The sequence below is a fragment of the Conger conger genome, chromosome 4, assembly GCF_963514075.1.
Source record: "Conger conger chromosome 4, fConCon1.1, whole genome shotgun sequence".
NCBI classification, from domain to species: domain Eukaryota; kingdom Metazoa; phylum Chordata; class Actinopteri; order Anguilliformes; family Congridae; genus Conger; species Conger conger.
Genome location: NC_083763.1, coordinates 13001404 through 13020368, shown reverse-complemented (window position 1 = coordinate 13020368; position 18965 = coordinate 13001404). Strand labels below are relative to the sequence as shown.

Here is an 18965-nt window from a genome sequence, read left to right as displayed (position 1 = left end):
TGATTCAATATAGACACACCGCCATTAAGATATGTGATATACTAAATGTGTGATGTAATCAACATAACGGAGTAGGCTGGATAATGCCCGGAACCACACAAATAATGAAACCTAATACATAAACATCAGATTTCAGTTGCAAGAGCTGGAATTTAATGTTGGATATTCTTGTCGCCTTTCCAGGAACGTATTGTGCATAAAGAGCGATTAAAATGTGCAAAAAATATAAATGCTTAGCACATCACCTTTTACATATCTGAAACATAAAACATTTAAAATGATAAACTGGCCAATCGGTGTTTAAAAATTAATTACAGTAAGAAAGATAGTTCTTCATGCTATTTGATGTTGCACAAATGAAGTAATATGGTGTCAGTATTCTGGAAACGCACTGTGGGTTGATGTGTTGTTGCTTTTTTAACCTATCAGTCGTTATGTCACTAGAAGCGGTTTCCAAAAGATGGTAAAAAGAATTGCTGATGTACGCTAATACAGAGGCCTGAAATGCATTGATATTTTAATGAGTCTGTATCTGTATGCGCGTGTGTTTCCAAATACTCCTGCCAGCGATCTTCCAATGAATTTGTATTTATTATGAGTAAATCTCGATGAGTAAATGTTATTACATTATTGGGAGGGATTACAGGAGGTCTCTATTTAGACAAGGAAATTCTTGTTCGCCGTGACAATGCGGAGAATCGCGCAGATTATCCGGTGAATCTATAATCTGCATTCACTCGGCAGTCCCTGCCCGATCGCTGCCTCGCTGACAGATTCCCTTTCATTGCAACATCAGGGTCATCGACAGACCGGTCAAAACCAGAATAGTCTTTTATCAATACGCCTGCCTACCGAGTGGAAATATCTAGTAATTACATTACCATTCTGACTCCAGTGTAAATATACTGGAGGATCTGCGGACTGTAAATAAAGGGATGGCGCTTGTTAATGTAATTTGTGTCCGTGCTCTTGACAAAGCCACAATTAATCTGTACAGTAAATGCAGACGCTGAGCCCATGCAAAAGGATCCTTGCATCCTGGGTGTTCCGTCTAATCACTCCTTTATTTTTAGTGCGTTCTTATCCGGAGGGTAAGGACGCGGTCCATTTTGTGTTTTACAAATGAATAAAATGGATGTGATCATCACTGGGATATATTGGCTTACATCTTGAAGGAGCGTGTAAACCCAACTGGACATGGAATAAATGCAATATGCTGTATATATAACAGTGTATATTTTGTATATTGTGTATATATTTACAATTCATTGCATGCCTATTGAATGTCTTCTTATATGGTATATGAATTCTTAGAAAATATAATAATACTTGTATATGTACAGTACAGCAGTGTTCTCTTTACTCCAGAAATATTGCAAAATCTGATTTATTCTGAAGAGTTTAGTATGTCGATATATTTGATTTCAGTATATATTTAGAGTGTTTAATTTCTGCAACGGGACCCTAAATGGGTGAGGAAAAAGGCCTAGAGTCTGCAGTATCCCAGCTGAAGATACAGCAGAGAGCTTCCCATAGCCACAGGGCCACAGGTCAGATCCGAATCTCCAGGGAAACAGATCAGGTTTAGTGTATGACATCATACAATATCATATAATCTGCTTTTTAACCAGGCCCAGATTGAGTGGTCTTGGGAGGGGGGGTGGGTGTGTGGTGTTGTTTCACCACCGGTGCTCAATCTCGTTACCGTAATTCATTAAGCCCCAAAGGAGCTCTGTGGTCTTAATGCACCATGCGAAAAATAGACGGGTCTGCCTGCGAACACTAATGGAGGGGCCTGTTTGTCACCTGAAGGACCTGCGGTTATTGGGGATGGCATCTAATCAGCGGGAAATTGAGACCTGTGACAACGTGTAATTTCATTTCGAGGCCAACCGCGCGGAATCCTCCGTGCACTGTGGCCCGGGGCGGAACAGACCATCTCTCTCCAGGCACACGGCTTCCTGTTCGCCCCGTACACGTAGGGCCACAGGCGTGTTTCCTGCACATGTGACCGGGGGAATATCTGACCTGTGTTTCAGTCTTCACGCTCAAGTGTCACTGGATGCCAGTGGCTCCCCACCCTGCTCCTGGAGATCATACTGTCCTGAAGGTTTTAATTCCAACCCTGATTTGGCATACCTGATCATACGAATTAGCAGTTAACTGAGATGTATAGCTGTTGCATGAGGTGTGCTTTGTTGGAGTTCGGGTGAAAGCCTACCGGATGGTAGATCTCCAGGAACAGAGTTTGGGAAATTGGTGGTAAACAGTCAAAGGACTGTTTACCACCATCTGAAGAACTTGGTGCAACAGAACATTCTTAACTGTACATTCTAATGCTGATGTCACAATCACTACTGGTAACTGAAAGCAATGGAGTTCTAGAACACTCACTTAGAATCTTGAAAAAATAAAAAATAAAACATTCCAAAAACAAAATGGCAGTATTAAATGGTAGTTGTCCATGGATGTCAAATCCATACCCTGAAAATCCGCCGTGTCCACAAGTCTTATGTAGTTTCCTGTAAATCACCAGCCAATTAAGGTCTCGGGAAAAACGAGGGCGTGTGGACTCTTCAACCAATGAGTGACTTAAATTAAGCGGCTAAACGCATGAAAAACCAGCAGGCACTACAGCTTCTCCGGGACAGGAGTCTGACGGCAGCGATCTCCATCATGGTAATTGTTGCACCCAAGGGCCCGCAGTTCTGCTGTGAGTGACCCAGGGCTACGTTAATTACTGCTGACACTGATGGCCGCCACCCCCAGTTACTCTCACACAGACTGACTGCAACGCCCGCCCCCCTGACCGCCTCATAACAATGTTCAAAGATTAAGAAACGGCCGAGGTCTCCATCAAAGGTCACACTTTGTTCTCCCGTGTGTTTTTTGGCTAAGCTGTTTCATTACCGCCCTCCCGCTTCCTGTTACCTTTCCCAGGTCTGCAGTGTGTGGGAGGAAAGGAGGGGGGGAAAATAGTCACTCACTAATGCAGTTGTTAACATGAATTAATGATGGACAAATACATTAAGCATGAAATTAACTTGTATTTGTATTTGTTCACAACTAACTAGTGTATTTGTTATATGATATTTATGCATTAGCAAACCATAGGATGAACTTCTAATTGATCATTTCCAATATGAATTTGCCACTACTAAGGTAGTTGTTAACATGAATTAAATAGTTGGCATTCATGTAGTGCCTTTATTCCAAAGCGCTGTACAATTGATTATTCTTATTCACCCATTCACACACTAATGGCGATTGGCTGCCATGCAAGACACCAACCAGCTCGTCAGGAGTATTTGGGGGTTAGGTGTCTTGCTCAAGGACACTTCCCTCTGACTGCCAAATGAATGTTCTTACCGCCTGAGCCACTGTGGCCCGAATTCATTATGAAGCTAGTGCGTTATTATGTAACTAGCTAACAAATATATTGGTTCATGACAATTCATGGAACCTCATTGTAAATTGTTTCCAAAAAAAAAATGTATTTATGTATCTCAGATTCCCTCTCTGCCTCTCACAGGTGCTAGTGAGCACATAAAACAGAAGAGATTAAACGCACAGAATATGAAATTTTATTATGATTTTTATTCCTTGGTACTGAAACGAAAATAAAGTGATGAAAAAATATTTGTTTTACGGAGTTGGAGAAAGTACCAGTGATGAGTGGAATGGTGAAAGTGAAAGACTACTGTGAATATTGCAGGGTAATTGCGAGTGAAAGTGTGGCGTGGCGGGGTAATTATAGCATTTAACAGTGGTAACTAATTATGCGCTATCATAACGGCCATTATATGGCAAAATAAAATGGGTTCATAGGCTTTTTAACACCCGCTCTGCCTGTGATTCTGACTGATTGCCTGGTTCAATCAAATCACCGCAAATGCACTGGCTAAACATTAGAAGTTACTCACACAATACCCAAGCCAGCTTTAAAAGCTAGAGCTGTCAGCTTGATAACTCCAATAAACATACACACACGCAAACCACACACACACACACACACACAGACACACAGACACACGCACACATACAAATACGCACACACATACTTCTCAGTCTCACCCTTATACACACACACAGACACACAAACCACATACACACACCACACGTACGCACACATACAAATACATATACAAATACTCCTGTCTCACCCTCACACACACATTCTCCCTGGCTCCCTCCCTCTCTCACCCTTGTCTCTCTTTCTCTGTCTGTCTCTGTCTCTCTCTCGCCCTCTCAAACTGTGGACACAGTTATCATTCGTTATCATTATTTAGTTTGGCTTTAAAAAATGAATGCAAGGCCAGCGCTAGATCTTTCTAAAAAAGCCCCGTCTTTATTATAACAGCTAAGTCCCACTGCGCGTCTAGATTATTTATCATTTGCAGCAGAACGCATGAGCCCCCTCAGCATGCCGCTCTGTAGTCCTGCTTTCTTTGGCGCCGAAGGGCACATCGGTCAGGTGCCATTTCTCCGGTCCACTCTGTTCTACCCAATCTCTCCGGCCCGCAAATGAATTCCTATTATTGTTTTACAACAGCCCATATAAACGTCAGCCTAAATGAACATTCTAGGCTTACTCATTACAGCACATAGAAAGGATGTATTACAGAGAGGGGAAGCTTCGGGTCTTAAATCGAGTTTCTTAGAATACATTTTTCATAAAAAGCTGTTATATTTTTCTGCACTTTGCGTCTCATAAAGAATCGTTAAGCCTCGCTGCGCGATATATCCCACTTTCTCCACTCACGGTATAACTTTCTCTCCCCAAATCTTACCCTTTATGCAGAGGAAGTCACTTACGCATAACATGATGCTTTTAAATACCTTTCATCCTTCATGTTTTTGAGCTCTAAGAGAACTTTTACTTCAAATACAAGTGCACCTGGCCATTTTGCCCCAAGCGCCTCTTTGGTTTGATAAAAAACAATTCATATTTATACTATTACTGTTGCTGTCTTTGAACTCTATGCATTCATTTCGAGAAATGGGGCAGCCTACAGCCCGTTGACTAAGGTAAACACCTAGACTAGGGACCTGGAAGGTTGGTGGTTCAAGCCCCGGTGTAGCCACAATGAGATCAATGCAGCTGTTGGGCCCTTGAGCAAGGCCCTTAACCCCTCATTGCTCCCAGGGGGATTGGCCCCTGCTGAGTCCAATCAACTGTAAGTCACTTTGGATGGAAAGTGTCAGCTAAATAACTGTAATGTAATGATAACATATATGCTGTGCTGTAATAACAGCTGGGTGTCATAAGACAGTTTTTCTAGGTTGGTGTGACCTTTTCTCACTTTGAACACCTGCCCCCCTAAAGGCCTCTTCACTGTCCTGCTGTGCTTCAGCGATTCTCTTCACAAAGAGGCTAAAACGGTTTCGTTTAAAAAAAAAGGGAATCACGAGCAAGTTTGATTTAGATTTTACGCTGCCTTCAAAGTGTCCTTTCGTCCACCATTTTCTGCTCGCACATGTTCCACCTTTCTCCTCCGTCTCTGTGGGTTATACCCTCCACAGCATAAAGCACTTAGATTTAAACACACAAACCTGTCAGGCCCTTAAGGGTACATGTCCTCATGGCAGAAAAAATTGTCTCCATGTGTGCCTCTCGCCAATGTGAGGAAAGCACCTGTGAACGGCCGTGCGGGATATCTATGGTATGGGGTTTTGCTCTGAGGATCAGGTTCCCCTCAGGTACCCTGGGATTGAGGAGGAATGGAAAGTCATGACCGGCCAGATTTAAGTGCTTTGTTATTGTGAGCCAGCGGGTGTATATGACCAGATACAGTCCACGTTGAGTGCATCTGGCCAGCATTGTTGTGTCTTATACTTGCGGTGTTTCAGTTAAGCGTATCATTTTCATTTGAGATGCTTGTTTCAGTTGTTTGGGAAAATTGAACATAGTTTTGTGTGGTCACTCGGTAACTGTGATTTAAGTATCAGTGTATTGTTTTGGCCATTTGTTAGTGGTGTCACCCAAGGGTATTTAAGCATTCTCTGCCATTTGGTGTGTCAGACTGCATCTAGTGCCATAACTTCACCGAGTTTTATAGCCTATACATTATATTTATCTGTGAACTAGACTTACTAGACTTGATGTTTCTCATTATGGATATGGATAACTGATGCTTTATGTAAATTGTACCGTATCCGACCTGTGTCCTGCAGTTGTTCGATGACTTTCTGTAAGTGCTCCTTGTACGTCGTTTTGGATAAAAGTGCCAAATAAAATTTTATGTACTGGGAAGAAGAGTTATTTGTCTTTGAGAAGCTTCCAACACACTCAGAAATAAAGGTACGGAAAGTGCCTAAAAAGGTACAAATTCTGGGGCGGGACCCCAGAGGTACATAAAATTGTACTCCTAACCAGCAATATAGAACTAATTAGTATCTTTCTTGCTTGGAAAAGGAACTCATTTGTACCCAAAGAGGTCATTACTTTACTTTCATGGTTCATTTGGGAAATTTGATCCTTGAAGAACAAGAATTTACCTCCACTGTCATTTTATTTCTGAGATTAAATGGATAAAAAAAAAAAAAAGCACTGCGATCCTGCCAGGGAAAAGTTAGAATTGAGCTGAAATATGTTTTCGCCACAGGCAAACCCCCCACCCGCCCCAGGTGGTGTAGGGTCTCTCCACGTGGGTGAGAAGATGACAAAATGTGTTATCCTGGCTGGGAATGGCGGAGTCGGGTCTTGGAGGATGCTCTCCTGTTGAGTGGCGGGTGAAACTCAACCTGTGTGTCCTTTAAGATTAACTCCGCCCGCGGGCTGTTGACAGGCAGGCGGGGGAATGATTCCGACAGCGCTGACAACGGTATCGGCTCATCTGAATCAGTTCACCCAGCCCCGTGCCCCCGTTCAACACCAACGCAGAGACACGCGCGTACTCTCACACACGTACAGTACGCGTGCAGACACGCACACACTCAGAAACACACACGCACACCCACACACACACACTCAGAAACACACACGCACACGCACACCCACACACACACACTCAGAAACACACACGCTCACCCACACACACACTCAGAAACACACACGCTCACCCACACACACACTCAGAAACACACACGCACACCCACACACACACACTCAGAAACACACACGCTCACCCACACACACACTCAGAAACACACACACACACCCACACACACACTCAGAAACACACACGCACACACACACACTCAGAAACACACACACACACCCACACACACACTCAGAAACACACACGCACACACACACACTCAGAAACACACACGCTCACCCACACACACACTCAGAAACACACACGCTCACCCACACACACACTCAGAAACACACACGCACACCCACACACAGAAACACACACACACACACACTCAGAAACACACAAGCACACCCACACACACACACACACACACTCAGAAACACACACACACACACACACACACTTACACGTATGGGCACAGGCATGCAAACACACATACACACACACATGCACACACACACACACACACACACTTACACGTATGGGCACAGGCATGCAAACACACATACACACACGCACGCACACACACGCAGACACAAATACACACATACCCAAAGGCACACACAATAAAAGTCTTCATTTGACATGCCCCACGCCAGTAATACAGTCAAAACATGTGCAGTATGAGCCCAGCCAAAGAGGAGAAATGCGACTACTGTGTGCGTATCTAAACATGACTCAGTCAATATAGCATAGTGTACATAAATCCATGTTGAAGATAAACATAATAAGGCAATTACAGTGACCCCACCCTCAGTTACAATGTGCATCAAACAGTCCTGTATCGAGAGCCAGGAGCTCACGATTGGCACAAGTACACTATAATTCAGTGAGGGTGTGCTTGTTATGCAAACGAGGAAAGACTGGCTCGCATATACCTTTGGGGATAAAAGACTGTTATAATATCCATGCTGAACATTTACAAAAAAAGCCATTAGGTATTTCTCCCTTCATTCATATTCAATTTCCAGTTTCTAAAGCGCATTATATCCCCCTTTCAACGATCATCCGCTTTCCTTTCAACGGGCCGATTTTGGCCACGTTTCCTCGCGTACACATATCTGAACACTCAATTAATTACTATGCATTAATTCCATTCCAGTTGCCGTGCAATTCTGCTTCAGGTTTTGGCATCGGCTCCGTTTTTTTGAGTAGCCGAGCCTGTGGGTGACACAGTGAGCAGAGCAGTACAGGAGATGCTATATTTCACCGCTAGCGGAAAGATACTCGAGCCCGCGATCCTCCTACCTTGACAAAGCGCAAAAGAACAGGCAGGAAAGAGAGGAAAAAGAAATACTATTTGTCAGCGGATGAATGGGAGTTCCTTCCCGTCGGGATCCTAAAGCTGGACAACATTAGTAAAGAGACGCATACCAAACACATGAGCAGTGTTTTCTTTCAATGGGACGGCGAAGTGAAAAGACGCAGCAATGACATTCTACTGGCAAGAGCAGCAGCCGCGCGCAGCTACACCGAGCACAAAATAAGTATTGTGGGGACCGACGTTGATGCAACTGCCGTTCGGGAGGAAACGCAGACGAGACAGATGTAATTGGTTTAAATACAGCGCAGCTGGTTCAGTTCTTTCGGTTGCTGTATGGATTGTTGTCGTTATCACTCGTTTTACAACAAACAGAGCTACCAGCGATTCCAAATTACTTAGGAATTCTGCGCGGCTGTGAAGGGAATATCGCTGCGGCGCAACACGGGAATGCCATGTGTCGGGAAGGGGCATAGAAGAGTATTGTGGTTTGGTTTCCACCGGGGACAGGTGGTGTTGTGTGTGTTGGGGGAAAGGGGGGTTGGGACACACAACCCGAGAGACAGTTGTCTTGAGGATGTCACTCTCCCGTGCGGGATCTGTTCTGGACAGAGACAGGTGCGACGGGGAGAAGGAATAGTTTACAAAAGACAGGCGCGGGTGGAACGGCGTTAAGGTTTGGATTGACGAGAACCTATAACGTCGCCTTCTTCAGCACTCTGGATTGCCGTCCTTTGGAAGCACGCGCTGTGTGGAAGCGAGAACTGCCCCAACCTCCGATACCGGGCGCACCTTTTCCGCGACAGGCACTGGTGAGTGAGCGGAGCTGTCCGCAAAAAGGTCCGAGTCAGGGTGTAGGTTTGCGCTGTGGAGCAGTATTTTTTTCCGCACCATGCTGAGCCAATTAGCCTGTTAGTGCCTTCGCTCATAACGGTATAAAATCGTTGTAATTGATGCGGTATTAGCAGGACTAATAGGCTAATTTGAACGAATTTGTTTTGTTCAATTTAAATTATGACACACGGGAAGGCGTTTTATCCGCTTAACTGTCGCTAACGGACACAAATCGCATGGATTTTATTTGCAACGCACTGCAACCAAACGGAGTCTTTGTCCGTTTAAAATTGTAATATAATTTATCCCCCCCGACTACGGGCTGTAAATTGAGATTGTGACACCATGAAGATTCGAATGTTGTTACGCTGCACGTGCAAATGCATAAACTGGATTTGTAGATAAACACCCCTGTAATTACTAATCTAGATGCAATTTGAGTCTGATTTTTATGCATATTACTCGTGGGTATTTTGCGTTGCATTGTAGTTGGAGCTATTAACATTATGGATTACAATATCTTACCTCCTTTAAACGGTTTTGAAGAAAATGCACATTTGGAAAACACATTGTTTCTGAAATGCCATTGTGATGCACAATTCATATGTGATTTATTATTATTATTATTATTATTATTATTATTATTATTATTATTATTATTATTTTTATTGTTATTATTATTATTATAGTTGCTGTTTTGTTCTTACTGTTGTTTGCATGGTTACATTGCTGCCATTTCTTGAAATTTGGTGAGTTCAACATGCATCGTTTACAGAGACACTAAACAAAGAGGCATTTGGCCATCTTTTCAACGTGCCCAATCTGCTGTATCTCTGAACTCCTTTTCAAATTGAAATTCAGTCGGGCGACCGTTCCTTCAACGATCGAGCGGATCGGCTCCGTTCCCTTACCTATCCCAGACACCCTACAATTTCATCTGCACCATAGAGTGCGGGATATCTGTCACGGGCACTGTCCCCTCCTCTCCCACGGTATGGCATTGCTTGTGTCTGACTGCGCCTCTCCGGTTTTCGGGTGCCCACCCCCCAGGTCCCCCTGCGCCTGTCCCCCTGAACCTCCCTGTGCGTTTGAGCCCTCCTCCTCTCCAGCTGTACCCCCACCCCCCCCACCCCCTCCCTTTTTACAGTACACTGAGCTCACTGGCTGGCCTGTCTCAGCGCCGAATTCCGTTTTGTTTGGGGTAGGGCTGAATTGCTGTCTCTAAGCTCCGAAAGTTTGTCTTTTCTTGGAACTGGAAGGCCTTTGTCGTGGCCCTGTTTCAAATTCAAATGGCCGCCGGACTGCCTCTTTGTTGGCCGGCGAGGTTTGTGGACTGGAAAGGCAGAGAAGTAAGTGAAGTCCCCAAGGGTCAGAGCGTTCCAATAGAGAGCCGGAGTGTGAGAGGAGAAGACTGGGGCCCGGAGAGAAAGAGGGTTAGGGAGCCGGGGACGGTTTTTCCTCCGCGAAAAAAAGAGAAAGATACAGCCCAGGGAATACCCGGGGACCCCTCCCTGTATGCTTTATGTCAGTCAGGCTCAAAGGACAAGGGGCTCTAACAGAAAGCCTTTTCTCTACGTTTTCTGCCACAGGTTGACCCCCCCCCTCCCCCCCCCATAGTGCCCCTCTCGCCATAACGTGTCTCTCACAGGTCGTCCCATTGTGCGTATAAACGGCGTTCCGTTGTTTTTTCCTGTCCGTGACGTTTTCGCCCCGGTGATTCACGGGCCCCGACGTCGCTATCGCAGGGGCACGGGAGTTCCTCTCCCCGAGCGTTCTCACCGCTAACGCGCTCCGCTTCCTGCTCTAAACTTGCGCCCCCCCCCCCCCCCCGACTTCATTAAAGAGGAAACATCATAAGGAACAAATTAGGTGAGAAAATCTTAAAGGAACTGCTTTGTGCCAGACTGGTGCTGTAAGCTCTTTACTGCCGTCTGTGCAATTTGTCCAGATCTCTGGAGGTGGTGGTTTATTAGCGCGGGGAATAAAACCTATATGGCTAGTTCTCTCATTTTCTCGCTCCTACGCGGTTCCTATGCGATTTATTCAGCGGTTCCCGCTCTTTGTAATGTCTTATTCCGCCGTTGCGCTTCGCCGTTTAATAAACTGCTCGCTGGAGCTGTGCTAATCCCCCTCCGAGCGCAGACCGGTGATTTACTACGTAGTTACTTAATTTGGAGAGACCCACAACTTCACTCAGCGCACAGCACCAATGGATCCCTGCTGGGTTTACTGCTGGAATTCTGATCGTAAAGGGATAATAATGTGTGTGTGTGTGTGTGTGTGTGTGTGTGCGGGTGTGTGTGTGTGTGTGTGTGTGTGTGTGTGTGTGCAGGCATGTGTGTATGTATGTGTGTGTGTGCGCGTGCAGGCATGTGTGTATGTGTGTGTGTGTGTGTGTGCGTGTGCACATGTATGAGGGAGCGAGAGAGCGCAAGAGAGAGAGAATGTCTATTGTATATTGTATGTTGTTTATTGTGTACTATATCATATATTGCATGTGCTTTGCCAACATTGATTGGTTGATATCTATTCTTGCCAATGAAGCCTTTGAATTTGAATTTGAGAGAGAGAGAGTGAGAGTGAGAAAGAGAGAGAGTGTTAGAGAGAGAGACAGAGAGAGAGAGAGATATGACCCCAGACCTGAATGGACATCCTGTTAGCATAACACACCACCCACCAGACAACTGCCAGGCACTTGCGGGACAAGTGTTTCGACGTGCCAGGCTAAATAAAACAGGTGCCCCATAGGCTGCGGGGGCTCCGTCACCCCGGCGTTGCCTAGAAGCACCAAAGACTCCTCTGTCTCGCCTCGCCAGTTGTCTCCGTACCTCCTTCTGCGGGACAGATAAGACTGATGTTCCTGGCCGCGTTCTGCAGGGTACCCCCTCCTCCCTCCCTCCCCGGTGCCGCCCCCTCTCTCCGGTCGGCCCTCCCCTCCTCCCGGCCCTCCGTGTCAGGGCCCCGCTGGCAGAGCGAGCCCTCCGGAGGCTATCGAGAGCGGACCCTGCCCACCGGGGCTCTGAATGGAATAAATTGACCGTAACAATGTTCCCACTTAGCATGTGGTGTTCGGCGGAATGAAAAGGCAAAAAAGGGAGAACACCCTCTCCGCCTCTCTCTAAGTGCTTTGGGGAGAGTTTCGGGAGGGAGGGAGGGAGAGGCGAACGCGGGGCCCTTCCCATGAGCCTACAGGGTTTCGCCGCGGCTCCGAGGTTCCTGACCGGCGGTGTCGAGGTCGCCATGAACTCGGGGGTCAAACCAGTACCAGGCCCCCGCTCCCACCCCTGGGGCCCGTTCTCGAATAAAGGGGTCAGGACCCCCTCTGACCTGCGGTTAGGTGCGTGGGTCGTGGGCCAGTGGGAGGATATGTGTGCGTCCCTCACAGGTCACCAGTTCTCATTCTTCGAAAAGCGATAAAAACGCCCCCCCCCCCGCGGAAACACGGCCTGTCATTCAATTACTCTTTAACTTCCTCCCTCTGCTCCCCTGCATTCCCCTTCTCCTCTCTCTCTCTCTCTCTCTCTCTCTCTCTATCCCTCTGCCTCTTTCTCCCTCCCTCTATCCGAGCGCTGGCATCCACCGCAGGACTGAATTAAGGTAACTCGATTCACACTCAATCCTCCCACAGCAGTCAATAACGGTGTGTGTGCGTGTGTGTGTGTGTGTTTGTGTTTGTGTGAGGCGGGCGAAATCTTTTCCCCTTCCTCCGTATCGAGACAGTGTTTTTTATTAGCTTTTTTTTATTGTTATTGCAGTTGGGGACTCGCCCGATCCCTCGCTGAGAACGTAAGAAGTTCCTCTTGCATAAGAGCTGATTGATGGCAGGACAGGAGCGTTATGGTGCTTGGAGGGGAGATTCTCATAGACAGTAATGTGTTGTTTTGTGACCGAGATTATGGAATCCCTCCTGCAGAAAATAACAGGGAAAACATTTTCAATAAGCGCCTCTGTTTATGAATATAACCCCGCGCTGGCAGCTGGCGAGCCGCAGCGTAAAAGTTTGTGGGAAATTGATGAAAAAGGAGACATATATGGAAAAAGGAAAATATGGGAGTTTTTCTGCCTAAGTGTAGATAAACAAGACGGGGTGTTAGAGGGGGTTTTATTCAAGGCTTGCTTGCTTGACACCGGGGTTTCGTTCGTGTTGGTCTCCCCCCCTCCCTCCCTCTTTCCCTCTATACCTTTCTCCTTCCCTCTCTCCATACCTCCCTCTCTCCCTCCCTCTCTCCTTACCTCCCTCCATACCTCCCTCCCTCTCTCCCTCCATACCTCCCTCCCTCCCTCCATACCTCTCTCCTTACCTCCCTCCATACCTCCCTCCCTACCCTCCCTCCATACCTCTCTCCATACCTCCCTCTCTCCCTCCCTCCCTCCCTCTCTCCCTCCATACCTCTCTCCATACCTCCCTCTCTCTCTCCATACCTCCCTCCCTCCCTCCCTCTCTCTCTCTCCCTCCCTCTCTCCTTACCTCCCTCCATACCTCCCTCCCTCCATACCTCTCTCCATACCTCCCTCTCTCCCTCCCTCTCTCTCTCCCTCCCTCCCTCCATATCTCCCTCCCCCCTCCCTCTATACCTCCGTCTCTCCCTCTCTCCCTCCCTCCCCCCTCCCTCCATACCTCCCTCCCTCCCTCCATACCTCTCTCCCTCCCTCCCTCCATACCTCTCTCTCTCTCTCCCTCCCTCCCTCTATACCACTCTCTCTCTCCCTCCCTCTCTCCCTCCCTCCCTCCCTCTCTCCATACCTCCCTCCCTCCCTCTCTCCCTCCCTCCCTCTATACCACTCTCTCTCTCCCTCCCTCTCTCCCTCCCTCCCTCCCTCTCTCCATACCTCCCTCCCTCCCTCTCTCCCTCTCTCCCTCCCTCCCTCCCTCTCTCCATACCTCCATACCTCTCTCCCTCCCTCCCTCCCGTGGCAGAGCTGGTAGCCCTGCTTGCTGTGAGCTGGTTAATGAGGAGAGAGACTAATGAGGGGCCGGGGGGGGGGTGGAGATGAAGGGGCCCTGCCAGGCCTGCGGAGGGGAGGGGGGCGGCGGGGGGCAGTTTGGGGGGCAGGGGGCGGTTTTTGGAGGGGTAGCTGACCCGTCCGCCCACCCCCCGGCCGTAACTCTCGCCCGGACTCCTTTCGGAAGGCGCCGGAAGGGTCAGCGCCTCTCGGTGGGAACCGGGCGCGGGGCTTCTGGGAAAAAGACGGAGCGGTGAATCTCTCGGTGGGGCCCAATGGCGAGTCATTTTGAAGAGGGGTGGGCGGGCGTTAGGGTGACTTCTTCATTCACCTCTGGGGGTTTTGGCGAAAAAAAAGCCCCCCCCCTGCTCCCGCCCCTTCCTGGTTAAGGAGTGCCAACGACTGTCTCTGGCATTATTCCTCCCCTCTCTTCTCGGTTCTTTTTTCTTCTCCTCCCTCCCTCCCTCTGTTTATGTTTTTATTTTCTCTGTGCACCGCGGTGCATTATTTTGATGTTTTTTTGTTTTTTTTTTAGCTTTGAGGCAATTAACGGCTTACCGGCATTCCACGACCTCAGGGAGCCAGTCATGCGTGAGCCAAAGCCATGGAGCAGAGGGAGAGAGAGAGAGAGGGAGGGAGAGAGAGGGTGAGAGGGAGAGAGAGAGAAAGGAGAGCGAGGGAGCGAGGCAGGGAGAGAGTGCGAGTGAAAGAGGGAGCGAGAGTAAGAGTGAAAGAGGGAGAGATTAAGAGTGAGAGAGAGCAGAGAGGGGAGATGAGAACGAGAGAGTAGAGAGAGAGAGAGTGAAAGAGGGAGAGAGGGAGAGGAGAGCGGGCACGGTGGAGGAGCTCCGGGGTTAGGAGGCGGCGTGTTCGACGAGGTTCAGTGAGCCAGAGGGGGCAGGAGGAGAGTGTTGAGTGCTGGGGGAGTTTGAGAGAGTTTGGGGTGGGGGGGGTGGGTGGAGTGTGGGGGTATTCTACTCCGTTGATGATGCCATTTCTGGTTAGCAGGGCCCTTGAAAACAGAAACAGCACTAAACCGGCTCTTCAGAGCGCCCCTGCTGCAGGGCTCATCTCGGTGGGCGTGTAATCTGAGGGGTCTTGCTGTGAGGAGCATCTGCTCGGCCCTGACGCTGCGGGGGGGGTGGTGGGGGTGGGGGGGTGATGGGTCTGGACCGGGAGGTGAGGGAGCACTGTACCGGGCGGGCCAGCGAGGGCGGGGGGCCAGGAGGCTCGGGGGCCATCTGGAGGAGTCAGCGGGGCCGCAGTCTGTCCGCGGTTCAGCCTCCTCTCCGCTCAGGCTGGGAGCCGCAGCTAAGGCCCAGCCGCGACACCCTGCCCTCCGGGCGCACCGGGGGCCCCCGCAACCCCCGTCTCCGGGTCCCGGACCCCAGGCCCCGTCAGTGGGACGTAATTACTGCAAAAAAGTCAATCTGAAGAGATAGCGTTAGCCGCGGCTAATCGGAAAAGGAAAAGCGATTCCGCTCCCGCTCTGCGTTTAACGTCCGCCGTCGCCGCGGCGACGGGCGCACCTGCGGGTCGCGCGGTCTATCGGGGCCGGATATCCCCTCCCACGCCGCCGGCCCTTGACGGCGCTAACCACGCCATTAGCCTGTCTTTCCGGGCCGGGAATAGAAGGCGACGTCGCGTCCGTAAACGCTGGATCGTTTGTATTTGCATGTAAATGTTATTCGTCTCCCCCCTCCCTCCCCCCCCCCCCCTGGCCCGGCCGGTCGGAGAAATCAAAATGGATTTGTGTCGGATCACTTAGCGAGCGCGCCTTCCGACCGGCCCGGGGAGCCGGGCTCGCCGCTCCGCCTTTTGTTGCGGTCGGTTTTTTCCTCTCCTTGACGCGCTCTTCAGCCAAGCTCTCGTCTCTTTGAATATTCATACCCGTCCTCTCCCATTAATGACTCGACTGCTGAAAACTTCAGAGCCCTCTCCCCCCCCTCCTCCCTCCCTCCCTCCCTCCGTCTCGCTGGCTCGGGCGAGTTTATTAGTCAATCCTCTGGTGCCTGAGAGACTGACAGATATGAGGCCGTGAAAAGCCCTCTCCCTCCCCTCCCGCCGCCCTGTCAGACTCCCCACCTCCCCTCTCGCCCCCTCTGTCCGTTTTCCAAACGTCATTTTCGAACTAAGCTCCGGTACGGTCGGCCCTCATGCGCAACACTAATCCCGGCAAAACGGATGCTCCATCGGCCAGCGTTTGTACCGCGTTAATTCCGCCGTGCGCTCCCTCGTGTGTCTCGGTCACACGGCGTCTGTGGCCGGCCGTCGAAGTCGGGGGGTTTTTCGGCGGTCTCCCCGTTTCGTCGTTGCGGACACTTGCGTCGTGAGCTTAAATCCTCGGACGGGACTGGAAGGAGCGAAGGGGAAAGGGCAGGTGCGATCGGTAGACCTGTTAGCCGAGAGAAACATATGTGTCCGTTCTCTCCGCAGATGGTGCCCGCTCCGGCAGGCCTGGTTGTTATTTGGGTGATTGCTCCGGTAGCAGATGTGGGCCCCGGTGGGGTACAGGCCCCGGAGGGCAGGGGTGGGGGTGCCGCTTTCTGTTCCGGACGATTGCTGCGGCTTAATTTCCTACGCAGCTGGCCCCGTGCGCGAACTCAGGTCCGCTCCTCCGTCGGACCGCGGTGGAAACGTTTTAACCCGGGGGGGGGAGGCCCACACATGGTACGCTCATCTGTAGCTTAGTATAAAAAAAGTCAGATGAAGTAAATGAGTGTTTCTGAAAACCCAAAATGGGTCACGGGAATGTATGAAGTCGACCGACCTACCTGGATAACTGAGAGAGGTAGTGTACGCAAACACGCGCACACCCACACAACCTCTCTGTCTGTCTCTCTCGCTTACGCACGCGCATCTTGAAATGGATTCTCACCCCCTAGTGATGAGCCTTCTCAACACTATCATGGGCTACAGCCCCCTACTTCCTGCTACTGTGAGGATGGTCAGCCTTTCGAAGAAATAGAAATTTGTATTTGTATATATTCGCCCATGTTCTGTTTCATGACATCCGGTTTTTTGCTTCATTGTCTGGTCTGCAGGTCTGGTTGGTGGTCCTGACCGGATAATGTCAGGTCCGGTCAGATTACTGCCTGCCGGTGGGTCAAAGTGTTCCCACCCCGGTCCGACAGCCACTTGCATCGTTTCCCACAGTGCACCTTGTCAATCCTAAATCCAGAAACCTTGGCTCCCCCCATTGAGTCCGGTTCTTCACCAGGTTCCTTCATGTATTCCCACCAAAGGAGCTTTGCCATGCCACTGTTGCTCTACGCTTGCTTTAATGGCGAGGGATGGAGAGATTTCTCTGAAGATCGTGTTGAAATGCACTATATCAATAGATTAGCTTTGATATTTAAAACATAATGCAGGTTGTGTCTAGCCTATTTATAGGGACGTATTTATTTTTCATTGCATGGTTTATAGCTCTGTGCCTCCCTTGAAGCCAGGCTCTGGCTCCGCCATTTTAATATAAGTTCACAGATGCATTTATCTGGGGGGTATTTCTGGGGGGTATTCATTCTGCAGCCTATCACCGACCCCCCCACCGGGCAGTAGCCCCCCGTGGTCACGTGATCAGAGCTACGAGGGCGGCCCGTTCTTCCTGCGGCCCGCGGTTCGGCCCGGTTCGGCCCGGTTCTCCGTCATCCACCCCCCACCCCCCCCGCTCGTAGCTAACCTTTAAACAACCATCCCCTCGCTCCGCGTAGACAGCGTAGCTCGTCCTCTGTGTTTTATTTCCATCCCGCCGCGGTCGTCAAGGAGACCCCGACCGCTGGGCCCGAAAGCCGCGCGGACGCCGAGCGGGCGGAGGAGACGCGCTACGGACAGACCCGAGGGCCCCATCGCCGGCCCCGCAGAAGTTCCGGCTACGAGCGAGAGGCGGACGTCCATGTGAAAAATGTTCGCGAGCTGGCCGGGTTCTGCTGAAACCGCCGAATCATCACGCGAATATGTTATGCCTTTTTCCACCGGGGGAGGGAGGACGGGGGGGGGGGTGCTGTCCAGATAAGCACGCATTCGGTTAAGGAGTTTTTGCAGTCGTCCTTACTGCTGGCTCTCTGCGCGCCTGTGTAATTGCGTTCAGCCTCAGGGTCGAGTTTCCTCTTTGTGTTGAGCGGAGCGCCGTGGAGTTTCTGCTCTCTGCTGCTGCCAACGTTTTTAAGATCGCTGTTGTTGTAGAGCGCTTTTCCAGACACGCATACGCGCGCGCTCCTCCGCCGAGGCGCTCCTCCTCTCTGTTTCCCGGAGCTCAGCAAGTTCCCGTATTTCACGCGCGCTGCCCCTTGCCGCTGTCAACGGCACTATTCACAGCCACAACAAATTGCCTTTGAAGCGCCGAGAGGGCTTGGGCCAGCCTGTAGCGGCGGAGCAGGCTGGGGTCTCCAGTGCTTGGGCCTAAGTTCAGGTTTCTGTCCACTTATATAAGACAGGGGTGACAGGACAGCAGGGGCTATCCTCAATCTCACGCCCCTCTCTCTCTGTGTCTGTCTCTCTCTCCTTCCCTCTCTCTCTTTCTCTCTGTCTCTCTCTCCTTCCCTCTCTCTCTTTCTCTCCATCTCTCTCCTTCCCTCTCTCTCTCTGTCTCTCTCTCCTTCCCTCTCTCTCTTTCTCTCCGTCTCTCTCTGCTTTCCTCTCTCTCTTCCTCTCTCTCCCTCCATTCTCTCTCTCCCTGTCTGTCACAGAACTTCAGAACCGCAACACATTTTTGGCAAGGGCTGCCAAACCCCTTTGAACTTGATATGAGGCCTTATTGTGAGTGTGTGTGTGTGTGTGTGTGAGTGTGTGAGTGTGTGAGTGTGTGTGAGTGTGTGAGTGTGTGTGTGTGTGTGTGTGTGTGTGTGTGTGTGTGAGTGTGTGTGTGTGTGTGTGTGTGTAGGGGG

The 18965-nt window shown here is 49.8% G+C and overlaps 1 protein-coding gene across 2 annotated transcripts in view; it reads left to right on the top strand.

The window, feature by feature from the left end:
• The first annotated feature begins 8339 nt into the window (after positions 1-8339).
• sema6bb (sema domain, transmembrane domain (TM), and cytoplasmic domain, (semaphorin) 6Bb) overlaps positions 8340-18965 on the top strand; it is a 121541-nt gene continuing 110915 nt past the window's right edge. For both annotated transcript variants that reach the window (XM_061238723.1, XM_061238724.1), the window contains exon 1: positions 8340-9116. The gene's annotated coding sequence lies outside the window, so the exon portion shown is untranslated. The remainder of the gene's footprint in view (positions 9117-18965) is intronic.